The 9,297-nt window shown below is 41.1% G+C and overlaps 1 long non-coding RNA gene across 1 annotated transcript in view; it reads right to left on the bottom strand.

Annotated features, from left to right (window-relative positions):
• Positions 1–6,459: 6,459 nt before the first annotated feature.
• The window catches only part of LOC105525343, a 57,989-nt gene continuing 55,151 nt past the window's right edge, over positions 6,460–9,297 (bottom strand). The window contains exon 3 of the long non-coding RNA XR_001003900.1: positions 6,460–7,605. This is a non-coding gene — a long non-coding RNA (uncharacterized LOC105525343). The remainder of the gene's footprint in view (positions 7,606–9,297) is intronic.

Here is a 9,297-nt window from a genome sequence, read left to right as displayed (position 1 = left end):
TTTGAAAAGTGATATATTACCCTTCTATCAAAGGAACAGAGACAGTTACTATTTTTCCTGCAATAAAAAATGTATAAATGTCACATTCTTTTTCTTTTGTTTTTTGAAACAGGGTCTCACTCTGTTACCCAGACTGGGGTACAGTGGTGCGATCTCAGCTCACCACAACATCCACCTCCCAGGTTCAAGCAATTCTCTTGCCTCAGCTTCCCGAGTAGCTGGGATTACAGGCGTGTGCCACCATGCCTGGCTAATTTTGTATTTTTAGTAGAAACGGCGTTTCACCATGTTGCCCATGCTGGTCTCGAACACCTGACCTCAGGTGATCCACCTGCCTTGGTCTCACAAAGTGTTGGGATTACAGGCGTGAGTCACTGTGCCTGGCCAAAAACAAAAAATGCATGAATGTCTTATTCTAACTGGAAAAATATTTGAGGCAAAATTTGGCAAATTAGAAAATCGACTTGTTAGCTCACTGGCTGATCCTTTCCTCCAATCCTGCTCATCTGTGAGTACTCTTTAGGCAACTGTTGAGCCTGGTACAAATCTTTCTCTAATTTCCCAGATAAAGCCCATCCTCCTTCCTCCACTCTCCACCTCCACTTTACTGAGAACTCCTTTTCAGGCTTGTTCCAGCATGCATCGCCTGTATCACCTCTCTAATTCCCTGCAATGTCTTGCATAGGTCTGCCATGTAGTGCTCAATACCCTCTACATGCATGTGGAGAGGAAATTGACCAGTTTTACTTTCACACAATGTAGACAATCAAGTTCTTGTTGGGTTTAATTCGGTTGCATTCGTTCATTTCCTCAACAAGATTGTAAGCTGCTTACGAGTAGGGACCACATCTTCTATGCATATGAAACGCAGCTGGGATTCCTGCCTATAGAAAGTGTCCCGGAAGGTCCAGGGAGTGAGTAGCATGGCAGTTTCTGAGATTACCCTGTGAACTCTTCGAGGATATAGGAAATGGTTTGTTTTCATGGCTGTTTCCCTGGTGCCTGGCAAGTTACCTGGCTCACAGACACTCTCCATAAACGTTAGTTCCATAAGAAAAGCTCCACTCAATCCGAGCTTTTTTTCAAAGGCATAGTCAAAGCAACAGTATCTTAAGTCCCTGGGAGCCTGACTTATCAGGCTGGAGTCATGGAACAACACCAAGTCCTCTTGAAAAGAAAGGGCTTAATCTTTCCCATGTGTTCAAAAGTTAAACTGAGTTGCCTCTTTCCAGTAACTCCTGTTCTTCAGGCAATCTGAAATCATCCTTATTCTCTCTGGACTACAAACTAGACAGTTCTTCAGCCAATATTAAAAAATAATCTCCAGGCTCATTACCGAATGAGACACAAAGGAGCTGAATGTAAAAATGAAATGATCACCCTGTCCAGATGGCTTGTGAATTTACAGACTAGCCTCAGAGCCCCCTGGACCTGAATTTAAAGTGAAGCAAGTTTACTTACGTCATTTCAGCCTTTTTTAAGGCTATTAGTACCATATTATAATTAGCACTTGGTATCGAAAATGTGTTTCAATGGGTGAGCGCAGAGTTTCAAGTGGAGATGAAGGTGTAGTAATGAAATCACCTCCAGATTTTGGCTTAAGAACCAGCCCTAAGAGGTGTTTTATAATTGGCGTTAATCTGACTCCACAAGCATTTCTGCACACTTCGAGATGTACTCATCAAAAGAACCAAAAAACAGGAGCTATTCCCACCTATACGAAAGAAGTTAAAAATAATTCCCATAAGATTTTTTAATAGTAGTTCTATAACATTTACTATTTTTCCTGCAATAAAAAATGTATAAATGTCTCATTCTCACTGGAAAAAAGTTTGAGGCAAAATTTGGCCGTTTCCAACTTCAAATAATATAATAGTATTAATGATGAAGAGAAAAGTTGCCCTAGACTCAGGACTTTACTGCCGATGAGTATTTGAGAATAGATTGTAATATATTGCTATAGTATGAATGTAGAGAAGAAAAGGACGTTTTCTGAAAGTATATAGATAACAAAATAAATACAGGAAGACAGACTTTGGAATCAGACTGCCTGAATTCAAATCCCAGGCTTGCCAATAGCTAACAGCAAACGCAGGCAAGCCCCCTAACCTCGCTGTATCTCATTATCTTGCCTGCAAAATGGGAATAATACTAGTACTGACCTAACAGGCCTATGAGAAGAGAAGGAATTTGTGAATATAACAAATGTAGAAAGGTGCTGGCCCATGGTGAGCTCTGGGAGTATCAGTTCTGTCGTGAGTGACCATGGGTCATTGCCATGGTGCTCAGTACACGGGGAGGTATAGTGGAGGCACTGAATTGAAACACCCGAGGTCTCATCCAAGTTGTCACTCAATCGGTGAAGACATGTTGGTCTCTGACTCCCTCATTGTGGACCACAGTGGTTCTCCCTGAGAAAAGAAATGAGCACACTGGAGTAAATAATCTCCAATTTCCTTTCCGATTGGTGTATTCTATGCTTTCTTTTGGAAGTAAAGGGCTAATTTTCAGAAATTACCAAAAACTTCCAGGAACCTATACAGTCTTTAATTTTAAAAGTCAACAGAATTCATGTATCACTTTCCCTTTTATCAAAAGGACGTTTATCAAAAGGACTTTTATCAAAAGCAACTTAGGTATTGAGTCCGGCGAGTAAACATGATGAGTGGTTTGCTTTCTAGCCCATGTGTGGTGCCCTTCAGCTGAAGCTCAGTAACATGCTTATCTCTTTTGCAGATTTAAAAGGATGCATATAGATAGAGGCACTGTTAGAGTGGAGCAGGGGCACTAGTGGAAATGCAGTGAATTCACTGTTAATGAAGAGGGAGAGGGAGAGAGACAAGTAGGAAGGAGATCAAGCCGCCTTCAGAGCTGGAGATCACAACTTACATAGAATGGACATATTCTCTTGCTCTATTAGTTATATATCACCGCATAGCAAATGGCTCCAAAACTTAGTGGCTTAGAACCACAAGCATTTATGATCTTACACAGCTTCTGAGGGTTAGAAGCCTGGCTTAGCTGGGTGGCTCTGGCTTGGGGTCTCCCATGAGGCTGCAGTCAGGCTGTTGGTCAGATCTGTATCACGGACATCCTGGAAGGACCAAGGATCCATTTCCAAAATGGTGCACTCATACGGCTGGTGGCTGCAGTCCTCAGTTCTTTCTGGCTGTTGACTTTGTGGGGGGCGTCTCAATTCCTCCTCATGGGGGCCTCTCCACATGAAGCTTCCTGGGTGTCTTCAAGACATGGCAACCAGATTCCCTCAGAGCAGGTGATCCAAGAGAAAGAACCCTAGATGGAAGCTCAGGCCTTTCACTTCTAGTCTTGTAACACACCATCAGCTCTCCATATCCTCTTTGTCCTACAGACCAACCCTGGTACAGAGTGGGAAAGGATAGTACGAGGATGTAAATGACTGGGATGGGGGCATCGGGACCCACATTGCAGGCCAGATACCACACTCACCAAACAAATGGGAGAATAAATAAAACCTTTCACTCCTTCAACGTTACTATTTTGTGAACCTCTCACAGAGACAATTATTCTTAGGTTGTTTGAGCAACAAGGTGAATAAGGATACCATGTACTGAGATAGGGTTATTGAGTAGAAATAAATTTGCTAGAGTTTTCAGAAAACCATGACATCTGTTTTGGAAATGTTTAGTTTGAAATGTCTATTACACTTTTATTCTGGATGTGATTATAACGCCTTAAAATGTATTCCCTTCAATACAACTGCTAAGTGCAAGCCAGTGTGACCTCATCAAAGAAACAGATTAAAAAATGGTTAAATGTTCGAACATCGGAGGAAAATAGGCTGTGCTGGACTAGTTAGAGGTGGTGTGTCAGTCCCATGCAAGGCATTTTTCAAAATGAATTTCAAGAGCAATTTTGATTAGACTTTGGGAGTGCAAGGGCAAGTCTAGTAATTAATATTATCTTCCTAGATAACTCAAAATTACATCTCCGCTCTGACTTGTCCCCTGAATTCGACATTTTTGCATATAATTGCCTACTTGACATACACTATGCACTTGAGTGTCTAATCGGTCTTAAAACTTAACATTTTCAAAGCAGAACTCCTAAGTTTTGCCTCCCACCACCACCAAATTTGTTTCTTCCGGAGTTTTCCACACTGCAATAAATGGTGCCACCATCAATGTAGTTGCTCAAACTAACAACTTAGGAGTCATTTTTAATTATTTACTATTCTCCGTACTTCAAGTATAGTCATCATTTGATTCTATTGGTTCTACATCAAAAATAGAGGGTGTTCACCTTTGTAGTCACTGAAATAAATCTAGACCAAGTCATCTTGCTGTCTCACCTGGACTGCTGTTGTTGCTACTAACTGGTTTCTCTGATTTCAATTCTGGAATTATCCTTTAATTCACTCTGTACCGTAATCAGAATGATTCTTTTGGGGGGGACGGGTGGAGTGGTGGACAGAGTCTTGCTCTGTCACCCAAGCTGGAGTGCAGTGGAATGATCCTGGCTTACTGCAATCTCCCTCTCCTGGGTTCAAGCGATTCTTCCGCCTCAGCCTCCCGAGTAGCTGGGATTACAGGCGCACATCACCACACCCGGCTAAATTTTTTGTATTTTTGTAGAGACAGATTTCATCAGGAAGGCTGGTCTTGAATTCCCGACCTCGTGATCTGCCCGCCTTGGCCTTCCAAAGGGCTGAGATTGCAGGCATGGGCCACCGCGCCCGGCCAGAATAACAGAATAACCTTTTAAAATATCTAAGGAGCGGCTCAGCTGAGATCCTTGCTTAATCCCCTCCAATGGTTTTCAATCAGAATACATCCCAAGCCCCGCCCCTTGACTGGGAGCTCTGTGTGAGGGCCCCGCCCTCTGCTCTGCTGTCCTGACCTCACAGGCTCCCTGCTGCGCTCACTGTGCCCTGGCCCACTGGCCTCCTTTCCCACCCTCCCACACGCCATGCTTGTTCCCTCATCAAAGCTTTTCCACGTTATCTGGAATCTCTCCCCAGGTACTTGAGTAATTTTATATGCTCTTGATTGTTCAGGTCTCACATAAAATATCTCCTAGAGGGTTTCCATGAGAATCTACACATGTGGGCCCCAGTACCTAGCATTCTCCAGCACAACCAGTCTGTGTACTTTCATGTCACTGGGCAGTACTAAAAGCTGCAATTTTTCCCATGGGATATAGACCCTAGGACAGCATGAATATTTTCTTTCTTACTTATCATCGATTCCACAGGATCTAATACAATATATACTTGAATTATATTTAGAGTGTAGTTGGCACTCAATAAATATTTATTAAATCAATCAATAAATCATTATGAATTACACGGCTGTCAGGGTTGGGGAAATCTTTTCCTAACTCATCTCAGTGCTTGTATGGGTTCTCTCTAGATATAATGATTGGATAATGTCTTAGCACTGAGTCCTGGGATGAGAGAGGTGTGGAAGTGGTGCAGGCAACAGGGGTGAATACACACAGTTCTGAGTGGCTGTAAAGTCATACTTGTCTCCAGGCTGGAGGTTCACATGGAACTGGAGATGTGGAATAGCACAGCTCACATGAATAAGGATTACAAAGGTTCAGCAGAACGTAAAATGCCTGAGTTAGGAGAGCACCAAGTATTCTGGCCAAAAACCTTTGAAAATGTCATTGAGATTTAAACTTAAAGGCTGGTTAGGTTTGATGTTCATTTTGACAGTTCTTCTGCCCTTCCTGTCCAGTGCCCAGGAACAGTAGGAGCCTAGTGAGTACTTCAGGATTCACACGGAATGAAGAAGCTGAACACTAACACCAGAGTCAGCTGAAAGTCTGCATCTGGGGAGGCACGCAGCAAAGAAATTTCTCAGTGCTCAAGGCCAGTGAGTGCTTTAGAATCCAGACTGAGAAACAACAAATGGATGAGATAAGTAAATGTGATGTCAAAACCTGACTGTGGTGTTACAAAAGACATTACAGACAAATATCCCATATAAACATAGACTCAAAGCTCTTCAACAAAATATTGGCAAATTAAATCCAAATACACACACACATATGCATATGTATACATTATGCATTCTGACCAAGTGAGATTTATTTTTGGAGTAGGAAGTTTTTTATGATATTCAAAAATTAATCAATATGTTGGAGTCAAGACAAGGATGCTTCTCTCATTACTTCTTTTTAAACCTTATACTGGAGGTTCTAGCCAGTGCAATAAAACAAACAAATGAAAAGAAACAAAAATTATAAAGTTTAGAAAGAAATAAGTAAAAATCCTTTTTCTTTAGATGGCACAATTATGTATGTAGAAAATCCCAAGGAATATAACAATTACTAGAACGAATGGTTATTTTGGAAAAGTAGCAAGATATATTCTAAATATACAAAAACAAAAATTAGGCTCTATTAGTAAAACCAAACTATATTTGAAACAATTAGATTAAATACATAAGCCTTTCGGAGCCTCCCATCATGTGAGGCTCCACCCTCATGGCCTGATCACTTCCCAAAAGTCCCACCTCCTAATACCACCACCTTGAGGCTAGGATTTCAACATAATGAATCTTAGAGGGGTACAAACATTCAGTCCATAGCAGTATCCGGACCCCAGAAGAGACACCAAACCCACTGTATTTCATAAGGTGATTCTACCAAATATGCAAGCAACTGATCATTCTTATGTTTTGCAAAACATTCCATGGCATGGAGAATAATGGGCTAATTTCCAGCTCATTCTATGACGCTAGTGTAATTTTGAAACCAAGAGACCAAAAGGGTATCAAGAAAGTATGGAAGGAAGAAATAATGAAAACAAAACAGTAAGTCATTATCATGTATGAACTTGTACATCAAATCCTAAAAAAAAAAAAATTAAATTTGTCAGTATATTTAATGAGCAAAACATTATAGAAAACAAGCAGTGTTCAATCCAGGACTTCAGGTAAATTTCATGTTTGGTATCTTAATAAATGGGGAAAAAAAAACATACATGATTATCACAATAGTTACTGGAAAAACCCTCTGATAAAATTTAGCATCTCTTCCTGGTAAATGGCTTTAACGTGAAACAGAGGGAATTTTTTTAACCTGCCAAAAGGAATTGCCCAGTAAACCACAAGAAGTCCCTGTATGAAAGGTGAATCATTAGAGACATTCCCATCAAGGGCAGAGACAGGAAAGTGAGGCTCACTGTTACAAAAACTATTCAGAATTGTTCTAGAAGTTTTAAACCATAAATGAGGTGAGAATTTTTAAATATATGAAAAAACATAGTACAACATTTCTCAAAGCATTAGGTAGTTAGAAGAACGAATTATCGAGCCCCATCCCAGACCTCTGGAATCAGAAACTCATAGAGTGGGAATTGGCAATCTGTGCGTTAGCAGTCCCCAGGGAGGCTGGGATGTATCCTGAAGATTGAGAAACTCACTGTAGTCAGTGCTGTTGTTTTCAATGCTGTTGGAAGCCAGAGCACTCGAACCCCCAACTGCTGTGAGTGTTGGCTTCCAACACTTTGCACCTGTCCGCTTCTCCTGAGGACTGTGCTCAGCTGAAGGAAGTCCACTTGCTCAGAAATGCCCAGAAGATTCTGCTTTCTTTCTGTGGGGTATTGCTTTCCAGACCCTCGAAGATACAAGATCCACAGATACTAAAGTCCCTGCTATAAAATGGCATAGTATTTGCATATAACCCAGGCACATTCTCCCATATACTTGGAATCATCTCTGTATTACTTATATCACCTAATACAGCCTGTAGCCAATGACTGACTGATTCAGGGATGTTGAAGACAGCCCTCTTGCTTCAAAGTAGCATAACTCTATGACGTTATTCGCAAGCCAGAAGGCTCTGTGGGGTCAGGCTGAGGTTGGGCCACAGCTGAGGCCACGCCTGCACAACTTTCCCCTTGCCCTGGCCTGCTATCCTCACTCTCTGACAGGTTTCACCTAAGAACACATTTTCCTAGAAACCACTGACCCAAGGATCGTGTCTCAGGCTCAGCTTCTAGAAAATCCAATCAGACATAGATTGTAAGTTGAGTAGAGGGGGTGCTTAATTTTGAAAACTATCATTTTCCACCTAGAGATTTTTAAATAACCAACTATGAGACTATTATAATAGCTCATACTTAAATAGCCCTTACTATATGCCAGGATATATATATATATATATTCACACACACACACACACTCATTGAACATGCACAACATTCCTCCAATGTAGACATATTATTATTATCCTCATTTTATAGATGAAGCAACTAAGACACAAATAAGTTTAACAATTTTTCACATTGCCATACAGTTAAAGTTCTTTATCAATTGAGTAAAAGATACAGGTTCAAGTATAATTTAAGAATTTGCAAATAGGTAATTGAAAACTATTGGAAATTTAAATTCATAATTAAAGATTTTAAATAAAAAGAGTTTACTAAGTGCGGACACAGTTGATGATTATATTTGCAGATCACTCTGTTTGGTTTTCATTGCAGACATTTACTTATTTTTATAGAAAGCTCTGGCAGAAAAAGCAACACTCACCACATACAGGTATCTTTTGCTCTTCCAATTCTTGCTTTCTAAATTCAGACACTGAATAGATTCAACCAATTTTTGGATTACCCCATGTTATATGAACTCTCCCTACTTGCTATTCAAAACTCGAGATCAAAGAGATCTGGAGAACACAGTTCTCCACGCTATCTGAACTTGCTATTGAATTCTCACTCTCCAACTTTAGAAATTGAATAGATTACATTTGGAGAAACACTTGCATTCCATCCTGTTCTCTATGTCTTTACTACATTAGGCAAGGCCCTCATACTAGCTTTGGCCAAGGCAATGTGAGCAGAAGGGACCCAGGATAGCCCTTCCCAGGCTGAGCTTCAGAGGACCTGGTGATCCTTTAGCCTCACCTATGCTGTAATGCTGTGCCCAGGAAAAACATACGTTGCCTTTGGAGCAGCCTCAGGACGGTGGGACCTTCATTACTCTGGCTCCCCAAGCAGCTGTGCTGAGCTGAGTCCATGCTACCTTCAAAGGATATTGGTATGCATAAGAAGAAAGACCATTGCCAAGTGGAACTGCAGAGATTTTGCAGTTAATGTATTGCCATAGCGTATCCTAAACTGTCCAGACTATTACAGCAATCTTTTATTAAATCTCAAATAAGGCCGGGCGTGGTGGCTCAAGCCTGTAATCCCAGCACTTTGGGAGGCTGAGACGGTTGGATCACGAGGTCAGGAGATCGAGACCATCCTGAGCTACACGGTGAAACCCTGTCTCTACTAAAAAATACAAAAAACTAGCCCGGCGA

This window comes from Colobus angolensis, unplaced genomic scaffold, assembly GCF_000951035.1.
Source record: "Colobus angolensis palliatus isolate OR3802 unplaced genomic scaffold, Cang.pa_1.0 Scaffold53, whole genome shotgun sequence".
In the NCBI taxonomy this organism is placed as follows: domain Eukaryota; kingdom Metazoa; phylum Chordata; class Mammalia; order Primates; family Cercopithecidae; genus Colobus; species Colobus angolensis.
The sequence above is the reverse complement of the archived record's forward strand: the minus strand, read 5'-3'. Positions and strand labels throughout refer to the sequence as shown.